This window comes from Tachyglossus aculeatus, chromosome 2 (genome assembly GCF_015852505.1).
Source record: "Tachyglossus aculeatus isolate mTacAcu1 chromosome 2, mTacAcu1.pri, whole genome shotgun sequence".
Lineage (NCBI taxonomy): Eukaryota > Metazoa > Chordata > Mammalia > Monotremata > Tachyglossidae > Tachyglossus > Tachyglossus aculeatus.
Genome location: NC_052067.1, coordinates 163,586,570 through 163,606,273, shown reverse-complemented (window position 1 = coordinate 163,606,273; position 19,704 = coordinate 163,586,570).

Sequence of the window (19,704 nt, the reverse complement as noted above, 5' to 3'; positions counted from 1 at the left end):
GGGAGTGGGAGATGAGGAAAAGTGAGGCTTAATCTGGAAAGCCCTCCTTTCCTCTTCCTCCTTTTTGTGCCTCCTTGACTCCTCCCATTATTCATCCCTCCTCCCAGCCCCACAGCACTTAGGTACATTTCTTTAATTTTATTTATTTATATTACTGTCCATCTCCCCGTCTAGATGTAAGCTCGTCATGGGCAGGGAACATGTCTGTTCTAGTGTCCTCTTGCCAGTGCTTAGTGCAGTGCTCTGTGCTCAGTAAACGTTCAATAAATACAATTGAATGCCTGACTGATACCTGAACATTAAGTACTGAGAGATTTCTTTCCTGCAGGTAGTGTTCCAGCAGGAAATGTGGTCTCTCGTCCACATTGTATGCACATAAGGATGGCGGAAGCCTCTTTCTCCCCTGGAATGAACAGTGCGTTGCTTCTTAAGTGCTTTCTATGTGTCAAGTAGTGGTTCGAAGCACTGTGATCGATCCACATACCCAGCGCTTAGAACAGTGCTTGGCACATAGTAAGCGCTTAACAAATACCATCATTATTATTTTACTCACATACATGGAGTAGGTGGTAGCTCCCCCATCTATACTGTAAGCTTGTGGGCAGAGAACGTGTTTGCTTTTTATATTGTTGTTTCCCAAGTGCTTAATACAGTGCTTTGCACACATTCATTCATTCATTCGGTCGTATTTATTGAGCACTTACTGTGTGCAGAGCACTGTACTAAGCACTTGGGAAGTACAAGTTGGCAACATACAGAGACGGTCCCTACCCAACAACGGGCTCACAGTCTAGAAGTTAGCGATCAGTTAGCACACAGCGCTCAATAAATACAGCTGAATGAATGAGTGAGTGATAAATTCAAGGTAATCAGGTGGAACATAGTCCCCGTTCCATTCACGGGGCTCAGAGTCTTAAGTTGGAGGGAGAAAAGGTATTATACTGTAGAAGAAATGGAGGCCCACGGAAGTTAAGGGACTTGCCCAAGGTCACATCGCCTTGGAGGGGGGTATTGCTGTTAGTGTCCTCTCTCAAATGCTTAGTATAGTGCTTTGCACACAGTAGTAGTAATTACGGTATTAAGTGCTTCCCATGTGCCAAGCACTGTTATAAGCGTGACAGATATAAGGTGATCGGGCTGGACACTGTCCCTGACCCATATGGAGCTCACGGTCTTAATCCCCATTTTACAGATGCGGTAACTGAGGCCCAGAGAAGTGAAGTGACTTGCCTAAGGTCACCAGTCCTCTCCTGGCTTGCTTATCTCTCAGGCCGTTCATTCTGTCTCTTTTGCAGGCTCCTCCACCCCCCTCCCATCCCCTTATTGTAGGGGTTCCTCAAGGTTCAGTTCTTGGTCCCCTTCTGTTCTCGATCTAAACTCACTCCCTTGGTGACCTCATTCGCTCCCACGGCTTCAGCTATCACCTCTACGCTGATGACGCCCAAATCTATATCTCTGCCCCTGCTCTCTCCCCCTCCCTCCAGGCTCGCACCTCCTCCTGCCTTCAGGACATCTCCATCTGGATGTCTGCCCGCCACCTCAAACTCAACATGTCCAAGACTGAACTCCTTGTCTTCCCTCCCAAACCCTGCCCTCTCCCTGATTTTCCCATCACTGTTGGCGGCACTACCATCCTTCCCGTCTCACAAGCCCGCAACCTTGGTGTCATCCTCGACTCCGCTCTCTCGTTCACCCCTCAGATCCAAGCTGTCACCAAAACCTACCGGTCTCAGCTCCGCATCATTGCCAAGATCCGCCCTTTCCTCTCCATCCAAACCGCTACCCTGCTCATTGAAGCTCTCATCCTATCCCGTCTGGATTACTGTATCAGCCTCCTCTCCAATCTCCTATCCTCCTGTCTCTCCACTTCAATCCATACTTCACGCAGCTGTCCGAATCGTCTTTGTCCAGAAATGCTCTGGGCATGTTACTCCCCTCCTCAAAAAGCTCCAGTGGCTACCAATCAACCTACGCATCAGGCAGAAACTCCTCACCCTCAGCTTCAAGGCTGTCCATCACCTCGCCCCCTCCTACCTCACCTCCCTTCTCTCCTTCTCCAGCCCAGCCTGCACCCTCCGCTCCTCTGCCACTAATCTCCTCACCATGCCTTGTTCTCACCTGTCCCGCCATCGACCCCCGGCCCACATCATCCCCCGGGCCTGGAATGCCCCCCCCCCCGCACATCCGCCTAGCTAGCTCTGTTCCTCCCTTCTCCAGGAGGCCTTCCCAGACTGAGCCCCCTCCTTCCTCTCCCCCTCCTCCCGCCTTACCGCCTTCCCCTCCCCACGGCACCTGTATATATGTATATATGTTTGTACATATTTATTACTTTATTTTATTTGTACATATTCTATTTATTTTATTTTGTAATATGTTTAGTTCTCTGTCTCCCCCTTCTAGACTGTGAGCCCACTGTTGGGTAGGGACCATCTCTAGATGTTGCCAACTTGTACTTACCAAGCGCTTAGTACAGTGCTGTGCACACAGTAAGCGCTCAATAAATACGATTGAATGAATGAATGAATGAATGAAAAGTGGTGGAGCCGGGATTAGAACCCATGATGTCTGACTCCCAAGCCCGGGCTCTTGCCACTAGGCCATGCTGCTGCTTCTGAAGTAAGCAGGCACTCAAGCAGGCACTCATTCAGTGTGATCGATTGAATGAATGAACAGCGGTGGCCTAAAGTTCCCTGTGACCCCTCAGAAACCCAGTCAAGTAAGGGGTGACCGGGGCTGCCAGGCTCCTGGGGCCAGAGTGGGATCTGCTGGTCCAGGAGGAGAGCCAAGGACGTGGGTGTGCCTGGGCCCCCCTCCATATCCTGCTGTTCCCCCTCTGTCCCTTCTTGCTGAGACTCACAGTCAGCAGGATTTCCTGCATGCCAGCTGGGTGCAGGGCCCTCCATTTTCAGCACTCTGAAGAGTACATTGTAGTTGGTAGACACAAACCTTGCCCTCGGGGAGCTTCTGATCTAGCATTCGGGAGGCAGACAGTGTTTCACAAGGGTTTCCACAATCGTCGGGAGTCTATTGGGCTTCTATTGGGCGCGAAAAGTAGTGGGGCCTTTTCTCAGAAAATAACATTGATCCGTGGAACTGCCAATCGGTCAGTCAGTCATATTTATCGAGCACTTACCGTGTGCAGAACACTGTACTGAGTGCTGAGTGCTGGGCTCACAGACTGAGCCCCATTTTTCCTCCTTCCCCTCCCCAACAGCACTTGTATATATTTGTACAGATTTATTACTCTATTTGACTTGTACATGCTTACTATTCTATTATTTTGTTAATGATGTGCATATAGCTTTAATTCTATTTGTTCTGACAATTTTGACACCTGTCTACATGTTTTGTTTTGTTGCTTGTCTTCCCCTTCTAGACTGTGAGCCCGTTGTTGGGTAGGGATTGTCTCTGTTGCCGAATTGTTCTTTCCAAGTGGTTAGTACAGTGCTTTGCACACAGTAAGCGCTCAGTAAATACGATTGAATGTTTTGTTGTCTGTCTCCCCCTTCTAGACTGTGAGCCCGTTGTTGGGTAGGGACCGTCTCTATATGTTGCTGACTTGTACTTCCCAAGCGCTTAGTACAGTGCACTGCACACACTAAGCGCTCAATAAATATGATTGAATGAAATGGGAGAGTACAATGTAACAGTAGAATAGACACAGTCCCTGCCCACAACGAGCTTACGGTCTAGAGGGGGAGACAGACAATATAAATAAATAAAATGACGGATAGGGACATAAGTGCTGAGGGGCTGGGAGGTGGGATGAATAAAGGGAGCCAGTCGAGGCGACGCAGAAGGGAGTAGACTGTGAGCCCACTGTTGGGTAGGGACTGTCTCTATATGTTGCCAACTTGTACTTCCCAAGTGCTTAGTACAGTGCTCTGCACACAGTAAGCGCTCAATAAATACGATTGATTGATTGAGGAATGAGGAAAAACGGGGCTTAGTCTGGGAAGGCCTCTGGGAGGAGATGGGCCTTCAATAAGGATTTGAAGTTGGGGAGAGGAATTGTCAGATACGAAGAGGGACGGCATTCTAGGACGTGGATGAGAGGTTGGCGGCAATGGTATTTATCAATCATATTTGTTTTGTGCTTACTGTGAGCAGAACACTGTTCTAAGCGCTTACCTATTAAGGAAAGGTGGAGTTGTGTTTTATTGGACTTAACTCATGTCCAGGGGCTTTGAAAGGCGGGTGAAGGAACAAAAAAAGGAGGGGAACAAGGGGAAAGAGGCAGCGTGGCCAGTAAGAGCCCGGGCCTGTGAGTCTGGAGACGTGGGCTCTAGTCCCTGCTCTGCTGCTTACCTGCTCTTTGACCACAGTCAAGCCGTTCAAGCCTCTCTGTGCCTCAGTTCCCTCCTCTGTAAATTGGGGCTGGGATGCCCACTCTTCTCCCCTCTTTGACTGGGGTGCCTATATGCGGCAGAGAACATCTGATCGGATTTTCTTTCATTTATTCATTCTGCCATTTATTGAGCGCTTATTGTGTCAGAGCACTGTACTAAGTGCTTGGAAAGTACAATTCAGCAATAGAGACAGTCCCCGCCCACACCGGGCTTACAGTCTAGAAGGGGGAGACAGAAATCAAAACAAGTAAACAGGCATAGATTTTCTTTTATGTACCTCAGTGTGTAGCCTACAGTAGGTGTTTAATGAATGCCTCAGTTATCACAGTGGGCGATGATAGACAAAAAAGCCAATTTTCTCAGATCTGAAGTAACAGATTTATCGCAGCGGTTTATTTAAGCTCTATGAAGATTTGAATCAGTTTTCTCATGGCTGACAAAAGGACAAATGATCTTACCCACCGCCTCTTCCAAAAGTGTTTCCTTTCCTCTCTTCCTCCCTTCAAGGTCCTACTGAGAGCTCATCTCCTCCAGGAGGCCTTCCCGGACTGAGCCCCTTCCTTCCTCTCCCCCTCGTCCCGCTCTCCATCCCCCCCATCTTACCTCCTTCCCTTCCCCACAGCACCTGTATATATGTTTATATGTTTGCACATATTTATTACTCTATTTATTTTACTTGTACATATCTATTCTATTTATTTTATTTTGTTAGTATGTTTGGTTTTGTTCTCTGTCTCCCCCTTTTAGACTGTGAGCCCACTGTTGGGTAGGGACTGTCTCTCTATGTTGCCAATTTGTACTTCCCAAGCGCTTAGTACAGTGCTCTGCACACAGTAAGCGCTCAATAAATACGATTGATGATTGGTGATACATAACTGTACCATTAGCTTCATGCTAGGGGCAGCACATGTGTAATTATTCAGGAGAAAATCCATTGTAGGGACTAGCTTCCCTAGACCTATCCATCTGCGTTTGTTTGAATCATATAGTTTTCAGATTGTTAGAAGAGATGTTTGTCTTCCAGAATCTGTTAGAAGGTGATGATCAGACTAATAAATAGGACAAGGAGACAGAAGAGAATGGTGGTACGCCCACTTTGGAAATTTAGATTTGTTCCTAGATGTCAGCTGCCTGTTCAGTGAAGCAGAGTGGCTCAGTGGAAAGAGCACAGGCTGTGGAATCAGAGGTCATGGGTTCAAATTCCAGCTCCGCCAATTGTCAGCTGTGTGACCTTGGGCAAGTCACTTAACTTCTCTGTGCCTCAGTTACCTCATCGGTAAAATAGGGATTAAGACTGTGAGCCCCCCAGGGGACAACCTGATCACCTTGTAACCTCCTCAGCGCTTAGAACAGTGCTTTGCACATAGTAAGCACCTAATAAATGCCATCATCATTATTATTATTTTAGTGAAGAACACGGGACCCATGGTGATGTCAATCAATTTATTGAGTGCCTACTACTACTGATAATAATTATTGTGGTATTTTTTAAGCACTTAGTGCCAGGTACTGTACTAAGCACTGGGGTTAATAGAAGCAGATCTGTTTGGATGCAGTCCCTGTCCAGGTGGGGCTCACAGTCATTCATTCATTCAATCATTATTTATAGAGCGCTTACTGTGTGCAGAGCACTGTACTAAGCGCTTGGGAAGTACAAGTTGGCAACATATAGAGACGGTCCCTACCCAACAACGGGCTCACAGTCCAGAAGGGAGAGACAGACAACAGAACAAAACGTGGACAGGTGTCAGGTCATCAGAATAAATAGAAGACAATTTAGGCACAGAGAAGTGAAGCAACTTGCCGAAGGTCACACAGCAGGTAAGTGGCGGCGCCGGGATTAGAGCCCAGGTTCTTCCGACTCCCAGCCCTGTGGTCTATCCACTGAGCCACACCGCTTCTGGAACTTGAATGCAGGGGTCTAGGTGTACAGTCGAGCCCAACGTTGGCCTGAAAAAGTTAAATTCTTTCACTGTGGTGAACGTTGGGACATAATCGCTACCTTGCTGGTTCAGTCTCTCATCCTATCCTGACTGGATTACTGCATCAGCCTCCTCCCTGATCTCCTATCCTCCAGTCTCTCCCCACTTCAGTCTATACTTCACTCTGCTGCCCAGATCATCTTTGTGCAGATACACTCTGGGCATGTTACTCCCCACCTCAAAAATCTCCAGTGGCTGCCTGTCAACCTACACATCAAGCAAAAACTCCCCACTCTCGGCTTCACGGCTGTCCATCCCCTCGCCCCTTCCTACCTCACCTCCCTTCTCTCCTTCTCCAGCCCACCCCGCACCCTCCGCTCTTTTGCCGCCGCTAACCTCCTCACTGTGCCTCATTCTCGCCTGTCCCGCCGTTGACCCCCGGCCCACGTCCTCCCCCTGGGCCTGGAATGGCCTCCCTCCGCACATCCACCAAACTAGCTCTCTTCTTCCCTTCAAAGCCCTACTGAGAGCTCACCTCCTCCAGGAGGCCTTCCCAGACTGAGCTCCCTTTTTCCTCTCCTCCTCCGCTTCCACCCCAGCCCTACCTCCATCCCCTCCCCACAGCACTTGTATATATTTGTACAGATTTATTACTCTGTTTTACTTGTACATATTTACTATTTTATTTATTTTGTAAATGATGAGCATATAGCTTTAATTCTATTTGTTCTGACGATCTTGACACCTGTCCACATGTTTTGTTTTGTTGTCTGTCTCCCCCTTCTAGACTGTGAGCCCATTGTTGGGTAGGGACCGTCTCTATATGTTGCCGATACTTCCCAAGCACTCAGTGCAGTGCTTTGCACACAGTAAGTGCTCAATAAATATGCTTGAATGAATGAATCGGGTGTAATTTTAAAATTGCTTTCAATGAAGAAATTCTGTTTTGCCACATTGCCCTCCTATCTTATTTAGATCATTCAGTTTGACCCTCTTTTGCCTCTGGATTGGGCAGTTTGCCAGCCCAGAAGAGGTCTTTTGGGCATGAACAGAGGATACATGTCTACCAAATCTTTTGTACTGGACTCTCCCAAGTGTTTAGTACTGTGCTCTGCACACCGTAAGTGCTCGGTAAATATGATTGGTGGATGGATGCGTGCATTATGGTTGTTTCCCTGAGAGGGGCCAAGTGTCCCTCTCTGTAACTTGGCCCTTCTCCCAATCAAATGGTATTGATTGAGAAGAAACACACCTAGTGGATAGAGCCTGGGGCTGAGAGTCAGAAGGTCCTGGGAGTTGGAAGGACCTGGGTTCTAATCCCAGCTCTGCACCTTGTCTGCTGTGTGACCCTGGGCAAGTCGTTTAACTTTTTTTGCCTCATCTGCAAAAGACTATGAGCACCCTATGGGACAGCTCTGCACACAGTAAGCGCTCAATAAATACGATTGAATGAATGACAGTGACTGTCTGACCCGAGTTGCTTGTATCCAGCACTTAGAACAGTGCTTGGCGCATAGTAAGTGCTTAACAAATGCCATTATTATTATTATTATTAATGGGGATTAAGACTATGAGCCCCATATGGGACAGGGACTGTCTGACCCCATTTGCTTGTATCCAGCGCTTAGAACAGTGCTTGGCACATAGTAAGCGCTTAACAAATACTATTATTATTATTTTTCATCTCAGAGCTTAGTACAGTTCCTGGCACATAAGTAAGAGCTTAACAAATACCACGGTTAATATTACTGTGTATATAGATCTATAATTCTATGTATCAATTTGGATGGTATTGACACCTGTCTACTTGTTGTCTGCCTCCCCCTTCTTGGCTGTGAGCCCGTTGTTCATTCATTCAATCGTATTTATTGAGCTCTTACTGTGTGCAGAGCACTGTACTAAGCGCTTGGGAAGTACAGTACAAGTTGGTGACATATAGAGATGGTCCCTACCCAGCAACGGGCTCACAGTCTAGAAGGGGGAGACAGACAACAAAACAAAACATGTGGACAGGTGTCAAGTCGTCAGAATAAACAGAATTAAAGCTAAAGCTCCTCAAGAAACTGCAGTGGTTGCCCATCAACCTCAAGTCAAACAAAAACTCCTCACCATTGACTTTAAAGCACTCAATCACCTTGCCCCCCGACCTCTTCTACTCCAACTCAGCCCATACGCTTCACTCCTCTCATGCCAAACTTCTCACTGTACCTCGATCTGATCTATCTCGCTGTCGACCTCTCGCCCGTGTCCCGCCTCTGGCCTGGAACGCCCTCCCTCCACATATCTGGCAGACGATTACTCTCCCCTTTGCTTCAAAGCCTTGTTGAAGGCACATCTCAAAAATCTCCAGTGGCTACCAGTCAACCTATGCATCAGGCAGAAACTCCTCACCCTTGGCTTCAAGACTGTCCATCCCCTCGCCCCCTCCTACCTCACCTCCCTTCTCTCCTTCTACAGCCCAGCCCGCACCCTCCACTCCCCTGCCGCCGCTAACCTCCTCACTGGGCCTCGTTCTCACCTGTCCTGCCGTCGACCCCTGGCCCACGTCCTCTCCGTGGCCTGGAATGCCCTCCCTCTGCCCATCCGCCAAGCTAGCTCTCTTCCTCCCTTCAAAGCCCTACTGAGAGCTCACCTCCTCCAGGAGGCCTTCCCAGACTGAGCCCCCTTTTTCCTCTCCTCCTCCCCATCCCCCCAGTCCTACCTCCTTCCCCTTCCCACAGCACTTGTACATATGTTTGTACAGATTTATTACTCTTTTTACTTGTACATATTTACTATTCTATTTATTTTGTTAATGATGTGCATCTTGCTTTACTTTTTATTCTCATGACTTGACACTTGTCTACTTGTTTCGTTTTGTTGTCTGTCTGCCTCTTCTAGACTGTGAGCCGGTTGTTGGGCAGGGACTGTCTCTATATGTTGCCAACTTGTACTTCCCAAGCGCTTAGTACAGTGCTCTGCACACAGTAAGCGCTCAATAAATATGATTGAATGAATGACTGAATCTCCTCCAAGAAGCCTTCCTTGACTAAGGCCTCCTTTCCTCTTCTCCCACTCCCTTCTGTGTCTCCCTGACTTGCTCCCTTTATTCATCCCCGCCCCAGCCCCACTGCACATCAGTCCTTATCTATAATTTATTTTTATCAGTGTCTGCCCCCGCCCCCCCCCACCCGACTGTAAGCTGCTTGTGTGCAGGGAATGTGTCTTACTCATTTGGTCATATTTATTGAGCGCTTACTGTGTGCAGAGCACTGTAAGCACTTGGAAACTACAATTCGGCAAGCGATAGAGACAATCCCTACCTAACAACAGGCTCACAACAGGCTTACAGTCTAGAAGTACAGACTTAGTACAGTGCTCTGTGCACAGTAAGCAGTCAATAAATATGATTGAATGAATGAATGCTTGAACACTTTCCACAAGGCCACGTTGCTTCTCTGGTCTTGGTGATCTGAGACTGGTTGGCCAAAGAGCCCGTAAGACTAGGCACCTAAGGAAAGAAGGGTCATGAACAGCCCAGGGGATCATCCTGGGTATTGGCGTCAGAATATTCTAGGCTTTGTTTCATAGTGGGTCAGGCCTGGACCCAAACAGCAGAAGTTCTGTAGTTGTTTTGTTTTTTCCCCAAATCCCTCCATTCTAGACAGTTCAAACAAAAATACAATATTAACAGTGTGGCTTAGTGGGAAGAGCCAGGGCTTGGGAGTCAGAGGATGTGGGTTCTAATCCCGGCTCTGCCACTTGTCTGCTGTGTGACCTTGGGCAAGCCACTTCACTTAGAGAAGCAGCGTGTCTCAGTGAAAAGAGCCCGGGCTTTGGAGTCAGAGGTTGTGGGTTCAAATGCCGGCTCTGCCAATTGTCAGCTGTGTGACTTTGGGCAAGTCACTTAACTTCTCTGGGCCTCAGTTACCTCATCTGTAAAATGGGGATGAAGCCTGTGAGCCACCCGTGGGATAACCTGATTACCTTGTAACCTCCCCAGCGGTTAGAACAGTGGTTTGCACATAGTAAGTGCTTAAAAAAATGCCATTATTATTATTATTATTATTATTATACAGCCACATTTTCATGAAGCATATAGCCCTGTTGTATCAAGGAGTATAACTGCATAGTGGTGAATTTCAGAGTTACCTCCAGAGCTACCAGGAATGTGATGAAGAATAGCTAACTTGAAGATTAGTGGAGTTTTGGATGATGGGTTTGATTTTTCTTCAAACATGACTGTAATGCTTAGTATTTTTGAGTGAGGAGAGGGAAGGAGGGTAAACTGGTCCAACATATTTTAACAGAAAGAATATTATTCCTTGATACTAAACCAAGGACAGATATTAATTTAGTAGTTAGGGAAGGAGCTACTCAGAAAGTTAAGAGTAACAGAGGAGTTATAAGTTCCCTTATAACTGGGAGGGCTTCCCAGACTGAGCCCCTTCCTTCCTCTCCCCCTCATCCCCCTCTCCATGCCCCCATCTTACCTCCTTCCCTTCCCCACAGCACCTGTATATATGTATATATGTTTGTACATATTTATTACTCTTTATTTATTTTACTTGTACATATCTATTCTATTTATTTTATTTTGTTAGTATGTTTGGTTTTGTTCTCTGTCTCCCCCTTTTAGACTGTGAGCCCACTGTTGGGTAGGGACTGTCTCTATATGTTGCCAACTTGTACTTCCCAAGCGCTTAGTCCAGTGCTCTGCACACAGTAAGCGCTCAATAAATACGATTGATTGATTGATTGATTCCCTGGGTAGTACAATTCAACAAATACCACCAGTACAGGATGGTGAAACTGAGTTGGTAGGACACAGAAAAAGAACTGGGCACCAAAGCCAACTGGAGACTGACTCTGTGTCTAACTATGTCTACTATGTGTCTACTGGCACAAAGTAAGCGCTTAGCAAATATAGTAATAATAATAATTTTATTATCCATCTGTCATTCCCTACAGGAAACTCCATCATCATCATCATCAGTTCTTCACCTGCCTTGAAGCATGGAGTCAGAGCAAATGGCCTCTGGTTTTGTGATAAATTTGATGAACTATAAGTGATGATAGCCAGCAGGGAGGTGCAACTGAAATTACTTAAGGCTCTGAGTTCCCCTTAAATGAGAAAGAGCATTTAATGGTTTTGTTATCAGTTTAATCCCTTGACTGTAAGCTCCTTGTGGGCAGGGAATGTGTCTGTTTATTGTTGTATTGTGCTCTCCCAAGTGCTTAGTACAGTGCCCTGCACACAGTAAGCACTCAGTAAGTACAATGGAATGAATGAATAAATTTGATTGATTGATTGATTTGGTTTCCATCCTCGAAAATGCCGTTCAAAGAACCTCATTCGGGCTCTCCCATAAACTCTCTAGCCTCAGAGTGGGTTTTGACTGTCATTTAACACACTCTTTCCTCCTTCCTGGTATCTAGTTAATTTTACTTGTCTGTTCCTGGTTAATCCAAGCACTTCTCCTAGCCTGCCTTGTTTACTGCATCAGCTTCCTGCTGACCTCCTGTCTCCTGTCTCCCCCACTCTAGTCATTCATTCATTCATTCAATCGTATTTATTGAGCGCTTAATGTGAGCAGAGCACTGAACTAAGCCCTTCGGAGAGTACAATATGAGAATCAACGAACACGTTCCCTGCCCATAGTGAGTGTATAGTATCGAGGGGAGATGGACATGAATAGAAATAAATCAATTACAGATATGGACATAAGTGCTGTGGGGCTGGGAAGGTGGGGGGATTACTGCTGATGCAGTAATCAAGGTGGGATAGGAGAAGTGTTTGGATTAACCAGGAACAGTATTGCTTTCTTGAGGTGGATGTCACTGACTATGGTTAGGGGAAAAGAGAATTCTGGACACAGGAAGTTAAAAGGGAGCCAATGCTCAGAAGCTATTTGTGATTTAATGCAAGTGAATTAACTTCACTTCTCTGGGCCTCAGTTACCCAGTGCATAGAACAGTGCTTGGCATATAGTAAGTGCTTAACAAATGCCATTCTTCTTCTTCTTCTTCTTATTACCTCATCTGTAAAAAATGTTAACTTGGAAGAGTACAATATAGCAGAAACATTCTCTGCCCACAATGAAAACAAAGTTACCTTTTCTGTAAGAATTCTTTAATTCTATTTATTCTGACGACTTTGACACCTGTCTACATGTTTTGTTTTGTTGTCTGTCTCCCCCTTCTAGACTGTGAGCCCATTGTTGGGTAGGGACCTTCTTTATATGTTGCTGACTTGTACTTCCCAAGCTCTTAATACAGTGATCTGCACACAGTAAGTGCTCAATAAATACGATTGGTTGATAGTAAGCGCTTAACAGATGCCATTATTATTATTATTATTTTATTATTATTACCTCATCTGTAAAAAAATGTTAACTTGGAAGAGTACAATATAGCCGAAACATTCTCTGCCCACAATGAAAACAAAAAGTTACCTTTTCTGTAAGAATTCTTTAATTCTGTTTGTTCTGACGACTTTGACACCTGTCTACATGTTTTGTTTTGTTGTCTGTCTCCCCGTTCTAGACTGTGAGCCCATTGTTGGGTAGGGACCTTCTTTATATGTTGCCGACTTGTACTTCCCAAGCGCTTAGTACAGTGATCTGCACACAGTAAGTGCTCAATAAATACGATTGAATGAATGAATGAATGTAAGAGTGAGAGCCCAATGTGAGACAGGGATTGTGTCCAACGTGGTTAACTTTGAACCTATTTTTGGGTAGGAATTGTCTCTATTTGTTGCCAAACTGTACTTTCCAAGCGCTTAGTACAGTGCTCTGCAGTCCCTCAGTACAGTCCCTCAGTAAATACTATTGATTGATTGTTTTATTATTTGATTTATGAGCTTCCAAGTGGCATCATGTTTTTGAAAATTAAAAGCTCCAGTAAGTCACAGTATTCAAGCGTTTTCCTTCCCCATGATTACTTGATTTGCCATAGGAGGAAGGAGAATGCTCTTTGTGATTACTCCATTTGTAAATGTTTTTATAGGTTTCCCATCGTAGATAGCAAGCTCCTTGTGGGCAGGGAACATTTCTCTTCATTCTGATATACCTTGGCACCCAGTGGGTACTCAATGAATGCCATCTCTACTATGACTTCTCTCCATTTTAAATCACAGGAAAAGACCACTTAATACAGTGTGGTCTAGTGGAAAGAGGCCGGACCTGGGAGTCCGAGGACTTGGGTTCTATTCCTGACTCGGTCATTTGCCTACTCTGTGATCCTAGGCAAGTCACTTTACTTTAATCTCTGAGAAGCAGCATGGCTTCAGAGAAGCAGCGTGGCTCAGTAGGAAAAGCCCAGGCTTGGGAGTCAGAGGTCGTGGGTTCTAATCCTGACTCCTCCACATGTCTGCTGTGTGACCTTGGGCAAGTCACTTAACTTCTCTGAGCCTCAGTTACCTCATCTGTAAAATGAGGAGGAAGACTGTGAGCCCCACGTAGGACAACCTGATCACTTTGTATCCCCCCACCAGCGCTTAGAACAGTGCTTCACACATAGTAAGTGCTTAACAAATGCCATTATTATTATTATTATTAATCTGTGCCTCCGTTTTCTCCTCTGTAAAATAGGTGTTCAATGCCTGTCCTCCCTCCTACTTTGTGAGCCGCATGTGGGACAGGGACTATGTCCAACCTAATTAACTTGTATCTTCCCCATGGTTTAGAACAGTGTTTGACACCTAATAGGCACTTAAAATACCATAATAATAATAATAATTTTGCACTAGTAGAAGAAGCTGTTTGGCCTAGCAGATGGAGCACGGGGCAGGGGTCAGAAGGTCCTGGGTTCTAATCCTGGATCTACCACTTGCCTGTTGTAAGACCTTGGGCAAGTCCCTTAACTTCTCTGGGTCTCGGATACCACATCTGTAAAATGGGGATTAAGATCGTGAGCCCCATGTGGACCATCATCATCATCATCAATCGTATTGAGCGCTTACTGTGTGCAGAGCACTGTATTAAGCGCTTGGGAAGTACAAGTTGGCAACATATAGAGACAGTCCCTACCCAACAGTGGGCTCACAGTCTAAAAGGGGGACCATGGACTGTGCCCAACCTGAATATTTTATATCTGTCCCAGTGCTTAGTAAAGTGCCTGGTACATAGTAAGCGCTTAATGAATACCATTAAAATTCATTGACTACCATTTTTAGTCTGTGAGCCCACTGTTGGGCAGGGACTCTCTCTATATGTTGCCAACTTGTACTTCCCAAGCGCTTAGTACAGTGCTCTGCACACAGTAAGCGCTCAATAAATACGATTGATTGATTGATTAAAAACAAACAAGCAAAAACCTAGTGATCTTCTTTCATTGTTCTCTGGGAATTTTCCCTCGTTTTACACCTTAGATAGACTAAAAGCTGGATTTCTCTTCTAATACAGCTATCTCCCTCCTCTCTTTCTGGTTCTTTTGGGAGCCAAGGCAGGGACTCTGAAACTGGGCAATATGTGTGTAAGAAGCAAGGGTTGATCGATGAATCAGTAGTATTTTTCAAACACCTATGGGTACGCAGAACACTCTTCTAAGCATTTAGGAGAGTACGGTAGTTATTGGACATGTTCCCTGCCCTCGAGGAGCTTGCAATCTGGCCAACACTAAAATAATTTAGGCACATTAGTATTCAACCCTCCCTCTTATAATGACATTTATTAAGCACTTACTATTTGCAAAGCACTGTTCCAAGCACTGGGGAGGTTACAAGGTGATCAGGTTGTCCCACAGGGGGCTCACAGTCTTAATCCCTCATTTTACAGATGAGGTAACTGAGGCCCAGAGAAGTGAAGTGACTTGCCCAAAGTCACACAGCTGACAATTGGCAGAGCTGGGATTTGAACCCATGACCTCTGACTCCAAAGCCCATGCTCTTTCCACTGAGCCACACTGCTTCTCTTCTCCATGGCACTTTTGTCCATGTCCTTATACTCTTGTATCTCCCCCCCTCCCGTAATTTATTTTAATGCCTGTAGTCTCCTCTGCTAGATTGTAAACTCCTTGAGACTAGGGATTGTGTCTACCTAGTCTAGCATACTCTCCCCAGTGCTTAGTACAGTGCTCTGTACTCCACTAAACACTTGATACCATTGGTTGTTTAATTTACAGATAGGAGGAAGAAGACAATGAAGATATATCCATAATTTCGTGCTTAAGTACGAGGAAATGGAAAATACATAGGTAGGTGCTTTGAGAGGATGAAGACCTAAAAGTTGACGGGGTGCAGAAATGCTGGCGGGACAGTTGGGATATAAAGAAGGGGAACTTAGAAATTAACCTGGGAAGGCTTCTTGGAAGAAACGTGATTTCAGAACGGCTTTGAAGATGGGGGAGTACATCCTAGAATCTAGCCAGTCCTAGAATGCATCTTTTGGGTAGAACACCACAGCAGAATTAGGAAACACTCTTATGACAACGATCGATCGATTATATTTATGGAGCATTTGAATACACACATATCTGTGTACTTCGTTCTCGCCTGTCCCGCCGTCGACCCCCGGCCCACATCCTTCCCCTGGCCCGGAATGCCCTCCCTCCGCATATCTGCCAAGCTAGCTCTCTTCCTCTCTTCAAAGCCCTACTGAGAGCTCACCTCCTCCAAGAGGCCTTCCCAGACTGAACTCCCTTTTCCCTCTCCTCCTCCCCATCCCCCCTGCCCTACCTGCTTCCCCTCCCCACAGCACTTGTATACATGTACAGATTTATTACTCTATTTCACTTGTACTTATTTACTATTCTATTTATTTTGTTAATGATGTGCATATAGCTTTAATTCTATTTGTTCTGACGATTTTGACACCTGTCTACATGTTTTGTTTTGTTGTCTGTCTCCCCCTTCTAGACTGTGAGTCCGTTGTTGGGTAGGGACCGTCCCTATACGTTGCTGAATTGTACTTCCCAAGCGCTTCATACAGTGCTCTGCACACAGTAAGCGCTCAATACATATGATTGAATGACTGAATGAATTAATCTGTTCTGTAATATATTTATATTAATGTCTGTCTATTCCTCTAGACCGTAAGCTATTTGTGGGCAGGGAATGTGTCTGCCATAATATTAGCCCAAATGCTTAGTACAGTGCTCTGAGCAAAGTAAGTGCTCAATAAATACAATTAACTGACTGTTTCTTCTGACACCAGTAGGACATGGTGTTGGGAGGAACAGCTGTGGTGAGAAGCTGCATGGTGCAGCAGCCAGAGCCTGTGCCTGAGAGTCAAAAGGGCATGGGTTCTAATTCCGGCTCTGCTGAGTATCTGCTGTGTCACCTTGGGCAAGTCACTTCATTTCAGAGAAGTAGCGTGGCTCAGTGGAAAGAGCCCGGGCTTGGGAGTCAGAGGTCATGGGTTCTAATTCTGGCTCTGCCACTTGTCAGCTGTGTGACTTTGGGCAAGCCACTTCACTTCTCTGGGCCTCAGTTACCTCCTCTGTAAAATGGGGATTAAGACTATGAGCCCCACGTGGGACAACTTGATCACTTTGTATCTCCCCAGCGCTTAGAACAGTGCCTTGCACATAGTAAGCACTTAACAGATACCAACATTGTTATTATTTTTCGGGGCCTCAGTTACCTCATCTAGAAAATGGGGATAAAGACTGTGAGTCCTATGTGGAACAGGGACGGTGTCTAACCCAATTAACTTAATGGTAGGGACCGTCTCTATATGTTGCAAACTTTGCACTTCTCTAGCGCTTAGTACAGTGCTCTGCACACAGTAAGCACTCAATAAATACGATTGAATGAATGAATGAACTTGTATCTCCCCCACTGCTTAGTACAGTGTCTGGCATATATTAAGTGCTTAACAAATACCATTCATTCATTCATTCATTCAATTCATTCAATCGTATTTATTGAGTGCTTACTGTGTGCAGAGCACTGTACTAAGTGCTTGAATGATGTTGATGATGTTGGACCTGGGGTTGACTCCTGCCTGCACAGCATATCACCCTATCTCCTGGTTCTGCAAGATCACAACCTCCAGCATTTCAGGAGAACCTGCAATATTTTCACACTTGTCTCTTCCAATAAAGCATAAGCTCTTTGTGGGAAAGGAATGTGTCACATCTTTCCATCCTACTTCCTAAGTCCCTAATACTAAAGCATTTTGAATATTCCTCAGGACCAAACGTTCTACAAAGTGCTGGGGTAGAAATAATAATAATAAAAAAAATAATAGTATTTGTTGTGTGCTTACTATGTGTCAGGCACTGCTCTAAGCGCCGGGGTAGATACAAGATAATCAGGTTGGACACAGTCCCTGTCCCACATAGGGCTCACAGTCTTAATCCCCATTTTACAGATGAGGAAAGTGAGGCCTGGAGAAGTGAAGTGACTTGCCCAAAGTCACACAGCAGACAAGTGGCGGAGCTGGGATTAGAATCCAGGTCCTTCTAACTCCCAGGCCTGGGCTCTATCCACTAGGCCGCACTGCTTCTCTACACAAGATAATCAGGTGAAACACAGGCTTCAGTTTGGTCTCCAGTAGTCTCACCACGTTTTCTGGAGGGGAGTTTGGTTTTCAGCATGTCGGGCTCATTCATTCGATTGTATTTATTGAGTGCTTGCTGTGTGCAGAACACTGTACTAAGCGCTTGGGAGAGTATAATAATAATAATGATGGCATTTGTTAAGCACTTACTATGTGCAAAGCACTGTTCTAAGCACTGGGGAGGATACAAGGTGATCAGGTTGTCCCACATGGGGCTCACAGTCTTAATCCCCATTTTCCAGATGAGGTAACTGAGGCCCAGAGAAGTGAAGTGACTTGCCCAAAATCACACAGCTGACAAGTGGCAGAGGTGGGATTTGAACCCATGACCTCTGACTCCAAAGCCCGAGAGTATGATATAACAATAAACAGACCCATGCCCTGCCCGCAACGAGCTTACAGCCTCCAGCTTGCCACTGCTTTGGCCCCTTATGCCTTTGTGTCTAAGCACTTAGTACAGTGCTCTGCACACAGTAAGTGCTCAAACAATACGATTGAATGAATGAATGAAGACTTCATTCATTCATTCATATTTATTAAGTGCTTACTGTGTACTAAGTGCTTGGAAAGTACAATTCAGCAATAAAGAGAGACAATCCCTGCCCACACAGGACTTACAGTTTAGTGGGCCCTGTATTTTAATTTCAATGAAAATTGTAATTTTCAGCTCCGAGAAAGAAGGGTGTTAGAAAAGATGAGAGGTGGACATCTTTAGAAAAACAAATGAATACTGGTGCTGTTTAAAACTTGAAACATTTATGTCAAAATTACAGTGAAACCAAGGGGATAAAACTAAAAGGTTTTCATGTTCCAATGCCTTAGGCTTATTCACTTACTGGAGCAACGGAGAATGGAATAAAGTAGGCAATTTAGTGGTGCAATTCAATAGGCAATTTGGCTAGAAAAACTACTCAGAACTCTTGCATATTTAATGCCCCTCAGCGACGGACTTTTTAAAAAAAATGTAGAATGTGGGCTTTTTTTTAACCTCCTTAAATAAAAGATCTTTCCTTCTCTGTTTGCTCCAATGAGTCAGTATCTGAAGGCCTGAATTTTTTTTACCACAGATTTTCTTTTAGTTTAGGCAAAGGATTAAAAATAATGGGAAAGGTTTTTCCCATTACATTAATGCAGGTAGAAAAGGTCAGTCTTGTGATTTCCGTTAGAGAGTATTGCAGTTTTGTTTAATTCAGCATTCCTCCCCCTGTGAGCCTTGAAAGTCTCCAATGGCTTCTTCCCTGCTGCTTTCAAACATGCCCATGTTTCCCCTTTCCTAAAAAAAAACCCTCCTTTGACCCCACGGCTCCCTCCAGTTATCGCCGCCCCATCTCCCTCCTACCATTCCTCTCCAGACTCCTTGAGCAAGTTGTTTACACCTGCTGTCTCAACTTCCTTTCCTCCAATTCTCTCCTGCAGTTTTGTTTAATTTAGCATTCCCTCCCACTGTGAGCCTTGAACGTCTCCTATGGCTTTTCCCCCCTGCTGCTTTCAAACATGTCCATTTGTCCCCTTTCCTAAATAAACCCTCTTTTGACCCTAGGCTCCCTCCAGTTATTGCCCCATCTCCCTCCTACCGTTCCTCTCCAAACTCCTCGAGTGAGTCATCTACACCCACTGTCTCAAATTTCTCTCTTCCAATTCTCTCCTGAACCCCCTCCGGCCTGGCTTCCGTCCCCTTCACTCCACAGAAACTGGCCTCTCAAAGGTCACTGATGATCTCTTTCTTGCCAAATCCAACAGCTTCTACTTCATCCGAGTCCCCCTCGACCTCTCAGCTGCCTTTGACACTGTGGACCACCCCCCTTCTCCTGGAAATGTTATCCAACCTTGGTTTCGCTGACTGTGTCCCCCCTGGTTCTCCTCTTATGTCTCTGGCCATTTATTCTCAATCTTCTTCACGGGGTCCTCCTCTGCATCCCAATCCCTGACTGTGGGGGTCCCTCAAGG